We start from the raw sequence: 18,854 nt of genomic DNA on the forward strand, positions 1-18,854 counted from the left end.
AGATCTGTGATATGTAAATTGACTGAGGCCAACTTGGATGTTAAACCACCAGTCATCGATGCGGTCGATGAATGTCTTGTTTCAGAGGTCACTGATGTTCAAAAAGCCAGTGGGATTGTTCCTGAAACTGAGCAGGATTTAGACCTTTCTTCTTTTCCGGATGCATCTGAGGCTGAGAAGAACAGTGGTTCTCTCTCGGATACCGATTTTTTAAAACTTTTTAAATTTCAGGAGGACATTGACCCTGATAATTTGTCCGATCTACAGTCTCGTTTTGTGAAATGGAAAACAGCATTTTCACAAAATTACTCTGATTTAGGTCGTACCAACCTGTTGAAACATCGCATTGATCTATCAGATAATAAACCATTCAAGATCCGTCACCGCACAATTCCTCCAACTATGTATGATGATATCCGTATTCATTTAAAACAGATGTTGGGTTGTGATGTTATACGTGACTCAATGAGTTCGTATGCTTCTCCTGTCGTGATTGTGCGTAAGAAAGATAATTCTCTTCGTTTTTGTTTGGATCTCAGGGAACTCAATAAACGGACAATCCGAGATGCTTATAGTTTGCCTCGGGTTGAAGAAACTCTCAATGCCATAGCCGGTTCTACTTGGTTCTCTTGTTTAGATTTGAAGGCGGGCTATTGGCAGGTTGAGATAGAGGAATCTGATAAGTTCAAAACTGCTTTTTCAGTAGGACCGTTAGGTTTCTATGAGTGTAATGTAATGCCGTTCGGAGCAACAAATGCTCCAAGTACTTTTCAACGTTTGATGGAACTGGCATTGCGTGACATAAAATTGGATGTCTGTCTTGTTTACTTGGACGATATTATTGTGTTTTCCAAGTCTGTTGAGGATAATCTGAATAGATTAGAGCTCGTTTTTGAGAGGATGGTTAAAGCCAATCTGAAGCTAAAGCCATCCAAGTGTCAATTTTTGAGGAGACGTGTTAAATATCTTGGTTATATAATATCAGAACAAGGCATAGAGATGGATCCGGATAAGGTCGAGGCCGTCCGGACTTGGCCGCAGCCCTCGTCTGTTGATGACCTCAGACGTTATCTGGGATTCTCGTCTTATAACCGTCGTTTTGTCAAAGACTATGCCAGAGTTGCTAAACCCCTCAATGATTTGCTTCATGGTTCATCAGGGAAGAGGACCAAGGACAAACCTCCTTTGGTCTGGGGGGAAAAGGAGCAAACAGCATTTGACAAGTTGAACTCACTACTTTGCAATTCGCCAGTCCTCGGTTTTGCTGATTATTCATTACCTTATGAGTTGGAAATAGATGCTAGTGGGGAAGGTCTTGGTGCTATTTTGTAGCAAGTACAGGATGGATGTCGTAAACCATTGTATTATGCTAGTCGTGGCTTATCACCGTCGGAGAAAAATTACGCACCGCACAAATTAGAATTTCTAGGTTTAAAATGGGCGGTGACGGATAAGTTCCATGATTATTTGTTTGGATCAAAATTTGTAGTAAAGACCGATAACAATCCTCTCACCTACGTTCTCACTAGTGCGAAGCTAGATGCCACAGGGCATCGTTGGTTAGCTGAGTTGTCTGGCTATGATTTTACCATTGAATATTTTGCTGGCAAGTCTAACATAGCTGCAGATGCTCTTTCGAGGTTGCCTAGACAAACAACTAGTTTGCTTTCGGAGGAGGTTGTGTCGGCTATTTCACATGGTCTTTCATGTAACAACTTATCAGTGGTTGAGACTCTGGGATCCACTGGTGATACAAGGGACTCTGTAGATTTTGACAAACTTTCATCTGCTATTCGTAATATTGATATCAAGGGGTCTCAAGAACTTGATCCATGTATTTCGATTATTCGTAAATGCCTAGTAAATGGTAATCGACCAGGTTGTACTCCTCAGCTGAAACCTTGGCTGAGGCATTGGAGTTCATACCATCTTAAAGATGAGATTCTATTCAAAAAAAGTGTACTAGATAGCAAGGAGGTAGACCGTGTTGTTTTGCCAGTGTCGCTGCATGATTCTGTTTTCAAACAACTTCATGATGATATGGGACATTTGGGACCGGATAGATTGATCGATCTTGTTCGTACTCGATTTTTCTGGCCTGGATATCTTGACTGCATTGAACAATATATAAAGTCTTGTGGTAGATGTATCCGGAGGAAAACCCCTGTTTCTGGTAAAACCTCGTTGGTAAATATTTCTACTTCACAGCCACTGGAACTAGTCTGTATGGACTATCTCACTGTTGAACCATCCAGGGGTTGTGAGAATATTCTAGTCATTACCGATCATTTTACGAAATACTCGTTGGCTATTGCCACTCGGAATCAAACTGCGCGTACTACTGCGAAAGCATTGTACGAACATTTTATTGTACATTTTGGTTTTCCTGGTCGACTTCACAGTGACCAGGGACGCAATTTTGAGTCATCTGTTATCAAGGAACTGTGTGTCTTGGGAGGGATGGAGAAGTCTCGTACTACTCCCTACCATCCACAAGGAAATGGTCTTTGTGAAAGGTTCAATAGGACTTTACTATCTATGTTAGGCACGCTCTCCTTTGATAAAAAAGGTCGATGGGCACAATATTTGTCGTCGTTGACTCATGCGTACAATTGTACAAAACATGATTCGACGGGGTTCAGTCCACATTTTTTTATGTTTGGTCGTGAGCCACGACTACCAGTAGATGTTGCATTCGGTTTGGGTGAGACCAATACTGAAGAAACATATTGCTCATTTGTTAAATCGCTTAAAGAACGCTTAGACTATGCGTTCGAGGCTGCCTTGAAAAATCAAGGTTCTGCCTCGAACAAAAACAAGCGTCAATATGACTTGAAGGCAAAGGCGGCTTTGCTGGAAGTTGGAGATGCTGTTCTGGTCCGCAATGTGCATTTGCGTGGCCGTCAGAAGCTGGCTGACAAGTGGTCCTCGGATATATATACGGTTCTAGGTCAACCAAATCTAGATGTCCCCGTATTTACCGTGCAGCCAACCGGAGGTGGTGCTGTACGTGTGCTCCACCGGAACCTGTTGTTGCCGGTGGATGAGATCAGAGATGGGCCAACACCTACATGTAAGCCAAAACCAATTCCAAAGCCCCGCCTTCCAAGGAGGCGAAACGTGCCTGTAGTTGATGTACCAGAGATTGATGAAGAGGACGCGGACCTGGTTGTGTTAGAGGTAATACCTCCGGTGGAAGAAAGTTCCTCTGCGCCAGTTGTTTATTCAGACAGAGTAAGTTCCCCTGGTCAGCCTTTGGCTGAGCCTGGAGGAGATAGTGTGTTGGGGTCTGAAGTTGAAGCAACGGCAGCAAGTACGATGTCAGTTCCTGCACCAGCTGTAGAACTTGGCAATGGGAATAGTGAACACAACTCTTCTGCTCATCCTTCATCCTTGTCTTCTTTTTCTACTGCAGAACCTAGCTTACCATCCTCATCTACGTCGTTCGCAACTGCATCCAGTGGTACTAGTCTGGAGCCGTCTGTGGTACCGGTAGCCGAGGTGCCTTCAGAAGAAAGTGCCTTTGTTTCGTCTTCTGATGACTCTGTGCCTCCGGATGACTCCATTCCTGTAAGGCCGGTGAGGGAGAGGCGGCAACCAGCCTATTTGAGAGATTATGTGTTGTACTCCCAACAACCCGGAGCAGTACCTCCAACCCCGGTAGAACCATGGCGATCAAAAATTGATTATTTTATGACTCTGATTGATAAACCGCAAGTTGCGAGCAATCCCATTGTAATGGACAAGTTACTGTCATTGATGAAAGAATAAATGGTTGTATTGCTCAGCATAATGTGTTATCTCATTCTATATGTCATAGACTCATTTTATATATATATCTACTGGATATTAGTTCGGTCTGACGATGAGCCGATGGATATGTATCTAGTTGTTATTATCTCATTATTTGTTGCAGCAGTTGTGTAGGTATATGGTGGCGTCGTGATGGTGTCAACAAGTTCTGAGAAAGAGTTTGGGTTACAATATGCTTGCATTCTAGTATTTTATTCCGTTATATAGCTCGTCTACCTCCATGTTTCGAGGAAGTCGGCTATAACGAGTCTAGCTATATTCATGATTGTAGTTGTTTAGGGAATATTTAGGCCTGGAAAGTTGAAAGTGTGTATAGACAAGGTATGTTCTTTTCAGGATAAGTCTTTTGTTACAGCTTCCGGGAGGAAGGATGAGAGGAAGTACGGCCAGCTGTGATTCTCCTTTACTCTATATTTTATGTCATGTATATACATAATCTATATCGTATCAATAACATTACGCTAGACTTTGGTTGAAATTCCGATAGTAATGGAACAAGGTGCCAATATAGTCCGTATATTTTATATGTTCGTGTAAATAGACGTTTGACGTTTGTTGTTTGTTCAAGAAGGGATTGACAATTTCCGCAGGATGCGTAGTTCTGTGACGTTATATGTGTTTCGTTTCCTCAGCAGCTCTGTATTGAAGTATCAATCGTTTATAGGTTTGGGTTGTTTGGTTGCAATCAGCAGTCTGATATCTTTTGTAGATCCTCCTCTGTTGGGTCTTGTGTCAGCGATTGGACCTTGTTCTCGTATGGCTTGTAGTTGTGCGTGATTGAGAGTTTGCTGTATGAATGTATAATCTTCTCTTTTTAAAATCTTTGTATATCGGGTAAATGTCAGGAGCCATTTTCTCTTGAGGAGGGAATGTGTAATCGGCTCGAAATGTAAATAGTTTATATTTAGCTTTCCGGGTGTTAATAGGGCCTACTAAAGGGTTCGCCCTCTTGTCGTGTACTCTCATTATTATATAATATGTTAGTATATTATGAGGCGGTGACTGTTTGTAGAGAGTGCCATGCTGACCGGTCTGAGGAACGGATATATATAAGATGTCGTTCGGAATAAAATGTTTATACCATAAGCTGTAGTGTACGTCCCGTGAATTTGAAAACTCGCACCAGGAACTCGGAGTGGCCATCGGTGAAAGTGGGCTACACACGCAAGAGGTTTGGCACAATTGAAATGACGTCAGGGACCTTACAAGAAAGCAGTGAGCAAGATGGTACGTAAGATTCAACTTATATTCAAAACGTTTTTTCATGACATTCAAACATGGAAACAATAGTCTGGGATGCGTACCACATCAATTTTGTAGTATTTTATATGTGTACATGTACATAAATTGAGAAAAAATAAACTTTTAACCCTTAGAGCTGTTTCTGTTAGTTTAACGGGGGTCTCTGGTTGATTAATGATAAAAACGAACTGTAGTTTTTTAAATGAAAAATTTCAGAGCGCACTTACTTCACAATAGTAAACATTCCATAGACATATTATTACTATTTGGTCAAAAGTATCATGACTAGGACCATAGAGGAGGTGCACAAAATCAACACGTTTGACGTTTAGAGGGAGTAAGTCTGGGGGAAATGAATTGCGCCCCATCTCCACTCTGCTTTAAATCTGGATGGGTGCCTCGGGCTCTTAACTACCAGTTACAGGAAAATGAAACAGGTGAGTTTAAGGTGCATGCCTACTAAAAGGATGTTTTATTCGGCAGAGGACCGAAAATGTAATTTTTGCCTTGTTTCTATATAAACGCACCCTGATTCAGAGCCGAATTGATAGAGCAGGGTAAGTACTGTACAGAACTTTGTACTCATGGTACAAAAGATGCATCGGATGAATTAACTATCGGTGATTTTGTTCTTCAAAACTCAACTCTGCTCTCTACTTTATTCTACTCTACTACTCTTTAGTGTTAAGATGCCAGTGCAAGCTTTCAGTGGTCTGGTGTGGAATGTAAGGAATATATTCTAACTAAATCACGTACTGCACGTATCAATCAAAGATATGAGAGTGGTATAAAATATTGTAAAGTATTCTCGTAAAAACGGCAATAGGTTTAACAATGCGAATTTACGTCTTCAAAATTGCATCGGTTTGCGTTTGAAAATAGATAAGGTATTTGTGCATATAATGCACAGCCTATATTGAATACCTAATTGATGAAGATTTATTTCATAACGAATCCCCGCTGTGTGTGTGCGTGTGCCACTAACAGAATTAAAATATATCGTCAGTGTAAATTCACTGAATTTGAATCTGAGCCTACATAAAATCGTGAATTTTGTTGCTAATCGTTACATTACAAACTATGTTAGAGCTATGGCATCATCATACGTGGTGCATTCAGGAATGTCAGAAAGCAGATTAAATGCGGAGTTCATCTAGTCTGGTCTACCATAACCAATCAGAGAATTCGAAGTCAGCGTCCCGTCCCGGCATGGTCATTTTCATTGGTCACGGACAAGAAGAGGCCAAATGTTTAATTAGACAACGTGGGAGATGAGATTCTATGTTTAAAGTGCTAAAACATGACTGCAATGTTTCGTTGGTAAATAATGTGTGGCACAGTGCAAAGCGGAAAGCGAATACAGCCTTGTTTACCTCAAAATCGTTCCCATTACACACAAGATTCGTTTACAGTATGACCGCAAATATTTTTATAGTCTTAATATTCTAAGCACCTTTCAAGAACTGATGGTTTAAGACTAGTTCCTGGCCGGGAACCTCATAAGGAATTTATCATAGCAACCTGGCAACAACATTTTTAGCGGTTTATTTCAACCGCGCAGAATACATATGTCTTGTAAATATGCAAAATATTTTTCAGTGCCAATTTCTTTCCCGCTCCCCAAAGCCGGCGGAATTCCTTGACGTTATTTTGAGGTATTTTGAGGTAACCTCGTGAAGGGTAGATGAAGGCAGTGTTGTTTTGCCTAGATTTAGGGGCCTGAAGCATTACGCCTTTTCTTTCTCATTTTTCTTATTGTCTGAATGAAAGATGACGAATGCACGGAGCGTATTTTTTTTGGAGTTCAAACAATATCAAGTAACGTCATCCGCCACCAGTGTTATTTGGGGCTCTCCACGATTCGCCAAGCAACAAGGAAAAATCGATTTCGACAGCAAGACGCCACAGCGTAGATCTGTGGCTCCATGCAGCGCCTTACTAGTGCATTGGTCCATTGGCATGATTGGAGAGATCGACGTACCGAATCGGAGTCAACATTGGAATAGCATGATGATTCAGTCAGTTTTTGATTTTTTTCTGTTTTTGTGGAATTTGTTGATTGAAATTACTGATGTAGAATAGGAGGGGACTGGACAGCCGACAGCTTGGTAATATTGCCCTTAATAATACCAATGGTCATTTAACCAAAGTACCAAGCCTTTTTTGCATCGCCGGCTGTTTTGACTAGTGTGCGATCAGAATAAATACTCGATGTGACAAGAGCTCCGTTATGATAGCAGAGATGCGTATGAATCAACAACATATCTGCTTCTCGTGTCGATTCGTTGAAAACGTCAATACACTGCGCAAACAAAGTGTTGTTCATATCTTGGTCTATGTTGCTGTCTAAACAACCAACGGTTCCAAGCTTTGGTTGATGATATGCATTCTCAAATTTACAATGTCGGCTGTAAACAACAGACATCTCAGTCAATGCACCCTAATGTAACACCGCCACGTATTTACCGATCCAACTGCCTTTCACGTGCGTTGTTATGTAGTTTGATACTCGAAAGATGTTATAGGAACACCAGTATCGTAGTGGTTAGAGCGCAGTGCTGATGAGGCTGTCGTGGTTTCTGCTCTTGGTCATCGCTGTTTTGGTCATTGTGTCCTTGAGCAAGGCGCTTCGCTCAAATTGCTCAGTCCTTCGAATAAGATGTAAAACTAAGACTTTTATACCGACCGTCTTTGTCAAGGCAAGCTTCATCCCCCCTCCTCTCACACACACACACACACACACACACCTAATCTCAAAACAAACATTTGAGGATTTTCATTCTACCGAAAAAACCTCTACGGGGAGCATATTTGTGTTTGTCGAGAAGAAATTTAAGATTTTTCAGAAGCTCAGAGACAAGAACCTTCATTTCTATAAGAGTGATAAAAGCGACCGTTTTTCTACTTAAAGGATCATTAGCATTATTAAGGGCAATATTACCAAGCTGGCGGATGCCCAGTCATCTCCTATAGCTATTTATTATCAGTAGTTTCCTTCAACAAATTGCACAAAAAAGGGAAATTCAAAATCTGACTGAATTTCACGCTTTTCAAATGTTGACTCCGATTTGACACGAGTTGTTGCTCCATACGTCACTCCTTTTCCATGTGATGCACTAGTATTTAGGCTTTTCCTGGAGCCATGTGACGACTTGGTGTAACTATCGATTTTTCCGACTTCACGTTGATTGCGCTTGATAAACCCCGCTACTGCAACGATAATAGAAATTACGTTGCGTCTTAAGAACGGGGTGGCGTGAAGTCGGATCTCGGCGTGAACGCTCGTGGTTGGAAAGGTCTTTCACACCAGGAATTGTGCGAACTCATAATAACGAACTACGCGTTTTTCTATTGTCTAAGAGCTGAAACGAATTTTGAAAAGCATCAAACACGTTCAGAAAAAAATAGTTTACTGATAACCAGAAGGAAAACAAACATACTGCCGTTAAAAGCCACCCATTCCTTTAAGAGTTGAAAAATTGGAAAACTTCCAACACTACCAAAATATAAGTGACTATAATAAAACATAAGACGATCAAAACGTAATGAAGGGCTGATGCGCCTGCTCCTTTAACATCCGTAACGCATTGCCTCAGATGAAGATATTTGCACCAGCTTATTATTCACTAAATGCGCTGAGAGAAAAAGCATATAACGCTGTCATCAAGACGTCCGATTTGCACAGTCATATCGGAAACTATGAATAACTTTGCACATCGTAAGTGTGTGGGAGGTGATAAGTTATTTGGTAGACAAAGCCGCCAATTACACGTCTGATCACTAACTTCAAGGAGGATACCGCTAGTGCATAACTATGGTAGCCGCGGAGTTTATATGGTTCATGAGCGAGTTTACAACCCACAGAATTCATTGTATAACCTCTTCTTCTTTTCCTTCCATTTACTGGGACGCAGTCATCATTGATTATAAATACCCAGGGCCTTCGACCAAGGAGGGAGCTACTCAGGTTTCTCACTTGGTGGAGTCTTTAACCTGCCCTAAAATAGACACCAGATACAAGGAATCTCGATTTTAAGTCTCATTCGAAGGACTTTGAAGGGCAGGAATTTTAGTTCCTAAAATCCACGCCGGTTCATCCAGAATACAAATCGTTAGTGGGTTCTCCCCGGGATCAAAACCGGGCCACAGTGTTAACCACTAGGCTATAAGGCACCTTCAATACATATAGATCATCTGTAGCCTACATCGAGCCTATATCATCCCGGAGAATCAAATTCCTGAACTCTGGGCATTACACGTGCCAAATCCAGGTTCCGAGTTAATTATCTCGTATTCCTGAATTCCGAGTCCCTCGATCGTGGATCCAGGCAAACAGCGCTCCCTTGCTGCTAAAGACGCGATAAAGTGCTGATTCAGCTTACGCATTCGGAGCTGGGGATCTTAGGGAACACGATCGTTGAAGTTTGACATCAAGGGTTCCGTCCGATAGGCTACAATAAGTGAAAAGCTTATGTTGTTAATGCTTGCTTTACGATCTTTTGCGTCGTCACGCCGCCCTAGCAGAGATATGGTACTTGAAATCAGTCCATAGCAGGCCCAGAAGCTCTAGATCCGAATATACTGTATGCGTAAGTCAAATACTACCCATTCATGTATGCCGTGGAAGGGTCATTTTTGCAAGGAAACCATTGAGCGACTCGAAATTCAGGAATACCAGATGACTCGGAACATGGACTTGGCACACAATGCCCGGAGTTCAGGAATTTGATTCTCCGGGGTGTATATGCGCTCTCAAAAAGTCCAGAAATTCCAGCCGTATGTAATCTATCCTTGCGCAGACGGAGGCCCGGCTCGGTAATGTGTTTAAATTTACTAGTACGTAAGTAGTAACGTTCGTGCGTGAAGCCGTTATTCGGGAGAGCTGTTTTTCGGATGGCCAGACTGGCCCCAGCGCTATTTATAGACTGACCAGACGTTCACCTAGGTCGTCAAAATATGTGTTTGGCCATATTTTTATTCACGAAATAAGATTTATATCTTATATATGGTAGGCCGATACAGATGAAATATAATGAGAACCTTGTCTTTATTTATTCTTGACATGATTGATAGTAAATAAGAGATATCTCCTTCGGAAGGTCTTTGCTTTTAACTTTTCTTGCTGAATGTAGGCATTGGAACGTACTGCAAATCATGTCAGAGTTAGCCATCATTGATCTGAAAGATAGCGATACAATTTGATGGAAGATGCCACATTCAATCTTACCTGCCATGTCTGATACTATACATGTATGTGTCAACATTTACCGCAAAAAGATATAGCCTCTCCAGTGGTAAGCAATAGATAAGCGCACACGACGAGCTATAGGGTTGGTTTTTGTCATTTAACCTGTCGTGTACTGGTGACAATAACAGTAAAAACTTAACAGGTGTTCCATTTACTGTCTTTTTTGTCAATTAACATGTTTTTTTCTTATCGGTCTGTTCAGTTTTGCGCAAAAGATTTGCGAACATTACCTCGACGACGCCGTTTGTTTTTTACGAAAAGCGCTGATTACCTCGGATCGCGCATAACATATGGGTACACAAGACGCGCACAATCACTTCTGGCATCCTTTCCAGCTATCACTGACCACAATTGACCTCACCAGGATAACCGTATTAATCAAAACGGAATCATTCATCACGCAACAAAGAGCCGAACTGGTCGATGAGAGGACCATCGTATATTCCACGCTTTATGGCGTAGTCAAACAACAACAGACTTAACATGACGGGGTGCGACAACAGGAAGACAAAAATATTTCCTGGTATCCATGCTTGATATCTTAACATATTGGCATCAGCAGGACATCTCGTAATAAAAACAAAATGATCCGGCACGCCAATTGCCAAAAAAAACTTGACAAGAGCAGCAATACGCAATCCCACGCCGTCCTTATAGGCAAGTGAAACAATGGATGAGGCAAATGCAATTGGATGAAACACGAAACAAGACAGCTGATATCATGGATCAATTTACAATGGCCTCGAAAGGACAGCGCAGCCCCCTTTGCTATCAATACAACTACCTCACATGTCAACGGCCGATCGCTTGTGGAGAATGTACGTAGCTAATCGGCAAGACTCTTATACGTAGAAATATAAACTAACGATTTTGGTTCAACGAGTATCACTAGCCATTATCGCGGCAATTTGCAGTGTTGATCTTTGTTATACCCATTGACTCGCCATAATATCAAGTTCCTCGTTAAGTCAATGATCGCTACTGCTTTTTTCATGGGTGGGCATATTCGCTTGATATTAGCGATACCTGAACATAGGGTATGGCTCGTGACATTTAACATGTTTAAAGGGAAAACGGTTTGTTTTGCTGTTATGTGTGTGATAATGGCTTACTGAAGATATGTCGGTAGCTGTTTCGCGGGTCGATGTCATCAAGATTTTCCAGGTTATTCTTTGAAGAAACATGCGAACATTGGGAATTTAGGTTTAGGTGCGAGCGGGCTTTATAAAAGGCAATAGACCATGTATCGGGGTGGCCTGAATTGTTTCTGCAAGGTAACCGGCAAATTAGCGTAGTGCAGTGCTATTAGGATTTGAGTTATCCACCTCCGGACCCTAGGGCTTATCTCAAAACTGACTGACTGTATTGTTGAGACACGTTTTACCTTTAGCGAGAAAATACCATATATACGGTAAACTCCCACTCCCACATTTCTGTAGGGGGTTTGTGTAGTCATTTCCACTATGATTGTCATAGGTTCGAATTTGTGACTTTGAAAGTGGGATAACCATAACCATTTCAATGAGCGTTCATTATGCTCATTAGGTCGTCAGCGATAAATTCCCATTGAAAGGTGGTGAAGCCGCTTCTACAGTTAAGCCCTAAATTATTCATACCCTGCTATTTTTTTTTTTTTTGCTGAACTTTTATGCAAGGTTGATTTTCTTCTCAGTCAGCTGACTTGATGAATTTGACAGAACTGCAAAATAATTCATTGCAGAGTTATTTCATTTACTGAAGTCCTTTTTGTGTTTTATTTGACAGTTTTACAGATACATCTGTGTTCAGAATTATTAATACCCTCTGTCAGTAGTCAACGGTATAGCCTTTGTTTGCAATCACAGCCTCCAAGCGCCTCTAGTAATTGACACAGAGGTTTCTGCAGGTCTTTACGGGAATGTTGCTCATTCTTCCTTCGCAAATGTCTCCAGTTCTTTGAGGTTAGACGGTTTCCTTGCTGTAACGTTTCGCTTCAGGTCTGTCAAAATATTCTGTATCGGATTTAAGTCTGGGCTCTGGCTTGGCCAATCCAGAACATTGACATTGTTATTCTGGAACCATTTCTTGACAATTTCGGCAGTATGTTTGGGGTCATTGTCCTGCTGAAATGTCCAATGCTGCCCAAGATGAAGTGTTTCTGCAGACTGTTCGATGTTTCCCTCCAGGGTCTCAACATACTGCTCCTTCCTCATGATACCATTCACTTTAACAATGCTACCAGGCCCACTGGGAGAGAAGCCAGCCCACAGCATGATGTTTCCACCACCATGCTTAACGGTTTGGGATGTGTTCTTCGGGTGGTATGCTTGACGTTTTTTCCTCCAAAGAAGGCAACTTCCCTGTGCCCAAACAGCTCCATTTTGGTCTCATCAGACCACAGTATTGATGACCAACTTTGTTACCCCTGGGTTCATGGTGGCCCTTCGCACAAGTTTTCTGTCTGTTCTTGGTGACAACTCTGGCTTCCGACCATACCCCTTGAGGTTATTTACAGTATTGAAGTCCTTGTACTTCTTGATAATGCTCTGCCTCTGGGCAACTGGTACTTCAAATTGTTTTGAAACTTCTTTGTAACCTTTCCCCTGTTTGTGAGCATTAGCAATGCGCGACCGAAGATCTTCTCTCAGTTCCTTCTTCTTTGCCATGTCTAGGGTTACCCTCCTGACTAGGAAATGAGAATGCATGCATAGCAGTCCACTTAACTTATAGTGTCTAGGCATGATATGGCTTGAAAATATTGCATAATGTAAGGGAAGATCATCAAGTACACATGGTCACTTCACTGTACTCCAGCAACGACCTCAAACACATTTGTCAGTGAAGGGTATGAATAATTGTGAAAGGGCGATCATAATTTAACACAGCCGAAAATTTCACCAGTCTTTTCTGTTGTAAAATAGAACGTTAAATTCTCAATTTGCCGTAGGGTATGAATAATTTAGGGCTTAACTGTATGGGCATGTCCATTGTGTAGATCATGTTCAGGAACGCAATGAATTTCAATAGCTGTATCATGTAGTCTTGACTGCTGGCCCTATGACTCACTAAGTTTTTCCTGAAGGGAAATCCGTAAAGAACAATAAAGAAAGTCCTTAATTGAATGCAATTTAATTAAGGACTTTCTTTATTGCACTTCTTTTTAGTTGGGCATTGGGTAGAAACAACATTAGGAAACGAACAACACCATTTGAATCGCGATCGATCGTAGTGCATTTCTACATGTGCATGTCAATTCAGTCCTCATCTTCAGGCTCGGACAAAAAACTCTAAACCCTCTACATCGTTCTCTTCCTCCGCTTCACAAACAAGAACGAAATCGTCCAATCGAAAATCACCAAAACTCGCATCAGGCCGTAGTATTCTCATCCGTGCTATCTACTGACTGAAATGTGTCTTTGGTAAACTCATGTAAATTGATGAACATCAATGTATAATATTATGACATACCCCACGGTAATACGCGCGTACATAAAAATACTGGTAGTCCTACAAGTAAAAGTCATATTAGCCCACGACATTATGGCTGTTCTTTCAAAACCAATCGCCCGCTTCCATTAGTGACCAATAGTGAACTTAGAAAATGTTAGGCCTGTACAAAACGATGTGGGAAGTGGGAGCTTCCCCAATATGCCGGTGTAATGTTTTTGAGTGTTTCTGTTTTTGAGTGTTTCCCCTCATTGTTTGGGAACGCTCAAAAATAGATTGACAAGTTTTTCTGTGTACCCCCCCTATTGAAAAGTCGTGGTCTCTCTAGCTGCCTATTGTTTGGAAACACTGACACATGGGAAACAACCACAGATGTTACACCGGTACAACTTTGCCAAATATTTAATACCTTTATATACGCTGTAAGTATTCATATCGCAACCCACGCATTCTCAGCTGATGAAAGTAATGACATTAGTGTTTGCCGCAACGATAACTATACTCACTGTAGACAATTTTGTGATAGCTGTTTCTTGCTCATACATGCATCCTCATCATCAGTCACCATATCGTTTTTGCAGGGTAATTCTTCTGGCAACATAAAATAACCTCGTAAACACTTCTTTAATGATTGGGAAAACTTGCGAAAATTACGATTACTCTATTCAAGGCCAAGCTCTCCCCCAGGTGCCTATTTTCATAAATGAATAGAGGTTGGGCAATTCCGCGGTATATATTCTTTAGGAGCATGTATGGCCAAAGCTAATTAAGATTTACGTTCGTGCAGGTGGCTAAATAACATTTTCAAGGGAGCGGCGTGCAACATGATTGCCAGAGTTTAATTACTTTTGATACTAAAACTTGTTTAATCAGCGATGTAATACACTAAAAAATATTAGACCCGTGACTAATTATTAGCAATTTATAGTATCAAGGATTACTGTCATCAATAAAAAATCCTTATTCAGATTAAACTGATGTTATGCGGCCCTTACACGATCAATATTATTGTGCAATATTCAATATTGTGCAATATTATGTATCGTGTACCTGTAATATTGAAGCATTGCGGTTGTGCAATAATTTTGCACCATGTGTGACTCCTGAGCAATAATATTGACACAATATGTGTCAGTCTGCATTGGATAGCACTGGTGAACTTCAAATCTTCATTATGTGTTACCTGTGGCCAAGTACCGTAACGTATTCGACAAGCGTTAAATTTGGGGAATTGGCTCGCGCATAACGTTGTTCTGTTTTTCTATCATTGGAGCAACCATCGACAGCAGTTCATCGAATGTTTAGGGGTTCATTCGTAGGAAATTCCAAACATCCTCTGGCTCATTTCACGCAATTCACACAGAAGCATTTCGTGGGTGAATTCGTTTCTTCTTAGCAACCAATTCTTGGCCCATAGTCGTCGTCTTTTTTTCTTTTTTTTTCCTTCTTATTCAAGGTGAATACAATGGCGAGAGCTACCGTGGTATCGCTGCCGATATCCAAGACTCTTGAGTTCAAATGACAGAATCATTTTGCGAAATGATTGAATCGTGTGTGGCCGACAGAAATTGGTGCAACATTAAGTTCAATGACATTGATTCAATAATATTGATCGTTTCTGGGCCGCATTAGTAAGAATAACTATGTTCGAGACAAACCTTTTTTGCAATTCATTGATGACTGCCGTCATTAGCGGTAGGCAATGTTACACAGATGCTTACCCGCATAATAATTACCCTTGGGTACACTAAAGATGCCTCTTCCCTCACCCAAACCACTGCGACTAGTGACCGGCTTTCTGACGAAAACTGAAATTGCTCTGTTCGGAACACTACAGCGCCTTCGCGCCTTTGGACTCGAGTCTCTCTCCATAGCTGGGATCAATGTTCATGTTGCGGATGGTCCCGTTCGGAACCTCGGGGTCTTGTTTGACTCATCACTGTCGATGGCTTCCCATGTTAGAGCTGTTGTCAGTTCTGCCAACTACCACCTCAGAAATGTGGCACTTGCTCGCCACCTCCTCACAAATGAAGCAACCAGGACACTGACTCAAGCCATGGTGTTATCACGACTAGACTATTGCAATAGTCTCCTACTAGGGGTATCCGAGGTACTTGCCGACAAAATTCAAGTGGTCCAGAACAATGCAGCTCGTTTGATAACCCGTACACCACGTAGGAATCACATCAGCCCGTTCTGAAGATCTTCACTGGCTCCCGTCCGTGCCCGTATCGAGTTCAAGGTGCTAACTCTAGTCTACAAGGCGGTAAATGGTATTGCCCCTGATTACCTGCAGGATCTTTTGCAGTTATACACCCCATCGAGGTCACTCCGATCATCTGACAAGAACCTCCTATCTGTGCCGCGTTCAAAGACTACATCATTTGGTGGGCGTGCTTTCAGTTTTCTGGCTCCCCAACTGTGGAACTCTCTAAGCTGTAATCTACGGGACACTCAGTCACTCCTTGCTTTCAGGAACACTCTAAAGACGGTCCTATTTCAGAAGTACTTTGCTCGCTAGGGGGCGCACTCGAACAGTTTAATAGCTGGATTTGAGCGCCTTACAAGTGTTTTATTGTATTGTAGGTAGACGACCGCAATAACATTTGTAACAATGATGCGATGCCGGTATAGTAGTTCACTGACTGACTACGAGGGGCGCTGTAGTCCGGATTACATTTTAATTATTTTCTAGCTAATTACATGTAGCGCAAACAAAAAGGAAAGTTGCGGAATGTATAACCTGAGAGTATATAATTAGTCCAAGAATGTTTGCATTTAGCTATCATCAACAGGCGTTTTTGTCACTTCTTAACAATGAAGGAACACGGTTAGATAAAAACGCATCAACGCATTTTAACGCAAAATAAAGCAAGAAAATTAGTTAGCAAGATTTTGTGTGGATGTTTGTCTTGGGCTGTTATCATGCGTTTCGTTTGTGTCCTGGGCTTTGTTCTTCACATCCTGAGATCAGGTTTTTGCTATACTCCTACGTCGCATACAAAACCCTGAGACAACCCAGTACAATCCGCTGGGAAGGGTGGCTGTTCTGATTGCTTGACACACCTTGCGTAGCTATGTTCAATAAAAGTAAGTAGCTCCTAACGTTTTAGTTCGTCTTAATACATCGCTTTTATGCAGTTAAACATTCTGTAGAGGTGTTTTTTATGTCATTAACGAATAAAGAGAAAACTTGCAGCGGGGGAGGCGTGATTCAACGAGGAACCTTTGATAATTCAAGATTATCATAAATCACCCGGATGATCTAAAAATAGCAACTAATGCAAATGCATCTTTCATAGCGCTCCACGTGATCCACATGGTTTTATCTGTCATCATGACATGGGACTGTTTACATTTTTTCGAAGTATCTTTTCATGAACAATCTTTCATGAAATATATCTGCAGTGTCTGGGGATTCTAGTAAAAAGTGTAGGTTATGTGGGCAAGACGTGCCGAGCCCCACGGCAAAGGGCAAAACAGGAAAATGATTTTCAACCCGAAACTTTAAGTCGGTTCTAACCGTTTATATTTCACGGATTGAAACTGGTCTATCGACCACATCTCTGACTAGGCCTACCGGTATCAGTATCATCATTAGCTTCTTCATCCTCTACACGTCTGTTAGATCTGAAACTTGAAATTTCTCTCATATTTTCTTCTCTATCCGATCACATTGTGAAAGCGACGCCATGTTTAAAAATGTATCTGATTTACCTTGGCCCTAAGCAGGAACGTGCAAAAGCGTGTACAATCGATAGTGAATCTTGAAACACTAATTCCTGGGCACGTGGTTGTTAACGTTCCGATACTCAGACGCAAGCGACGCTCTGATTTGGCGCTTTTTTCTAACACCCCACTGAAAGGCATGGATTTTATCAGGGGTATGAAATATCGATAGGGGGAGTATATTGAAAATCACTGGTTACGTCTGGATGGGTTGTTTTAAACACATTTTGTCACTAACGCTGGCGTTAACTTAACTTGATGTTATCTCCTTCAGTTAAGCCCTTAGAGTTAACACCAAGTTAAATTAACGCCAGTGTTAGTGACAAAACTTGTTTTGAACAACCGAGCCCTGTACACCATTGTACTATTGACGTAAAAGTACACGCTAAACTTTCTACCTACCCTGAGAGGAAGTAAAAAAACATGGCAACCATATGGTACATACCTTGACAGATAGTTCAAAAAAGTGTCTCCTCTTGAGTTTCCGTTCCACAGTATATACTCTCCGGTAACAAAAAGCAATGTTGTCTTTGTGTGTTCAGAGCACCTGGCGTAGATCAAGCGTCAACTCCGACTTCCCTTATTTCACTTTTCTTCCGTTGATTTTGACTATGTCATGCAAAAGATATGACAGTATAAAACCTCGACTAAGATTCTAGAATTGATCCTCTGCAACACCAAAGAATTCGACCAGATACAACTCTTATCCCTTTTTTGGAATTAGCTCGAGAAATTTGCAGCAAAATTCGAAGTAGTGTCCCTTATCAGTTTATTGTCTGGTATAATGCCCGGTCGACACGAAGTATCAGTATTATGAAATCTTTAAAAGCAATTATTTTTATTTGCTGCCAGTTCCAGCAATATTTAAGGAGTGTATTTCAGCACGGATCCCGACGAGTCTCTGCAATTTCAGTATGTTCTCACGCCAACTCCCGTCCGCTCGTAGTGTTCATCGCCGTGATAAATGGGCTCCGTCAACAGGAGGCGCCAAGTGGATAGCGATCACAGCAATCCGCAAATAGCATGCGGTTCCGTCCTACTCTAGAGCTAGAGTATAGAGGCGTGTTCATAGCAGCACTGAAACCATACAACGGCGGTTTGAGGTGGCATTACAACGGAAGATTGAATCCGGGAGAAAATGGAACGAAAATTTGACCGACGTCGATTGTTCTTGCTTAAAACGTGCCTAATGATTACGGAAACATTCTACATGGTATATATTTACATGACGACAACTGACGCTTCCAAACTAGTGTCTTCTTCCAAGACGGTGGTTGGGTGCAAGGGGTTAAATGCAACGCAATTAGAATAATGTCCCCTGGAGAAGGCCATTGGTTTCTGTAGATGTGCACCTTAATCCGAATTTGAGGAAAAGAGAATGCCTACATCGGCCCTG

At 41.6% G+C, this 18,854-nt stretch overlaps 1 protein-coding gene across 5 annotated transcripts in view; it reads right to left on the reverse strand.

The window, feature by feature from the left end:
- The window catches only part of LOC135493600 (glycine receptor subunit alpha-2-like), a 387,954-nt gene extending 369,479 nt beyond the window's left edge, over positions 1-18,475 (reverse strand). For all 5 annotated transcript variants that reach the window (XM_064781063.1, XM_064781068.1, XM_064781066.1 and 2 more), the window contains exon 1: positions 17,904-18,475. The gene's annotated coding sequence lies outside the window, so the exon portion shown is untranslated. The remainder of the gene's footprint in view (positions 1-17,903) is intronic.
- Between the last annotated feature and the right edge of the window lie 379 nt (positions 18,476-18,854).

Source organism: Lineus longissimus, chromosome 9 (genome assembly GCF_910592395.1).
Source record: "Lineus longissimus chromosome 9, tnLinLong1.2, whole genome shotgun sequence".
NCBI classification, from domain to species: Eukaryota; Metazoa; Nemertea; class Pilidiophora; order Heteronemertea; family Lineidae; genus Lineus; species Lineus longissimus.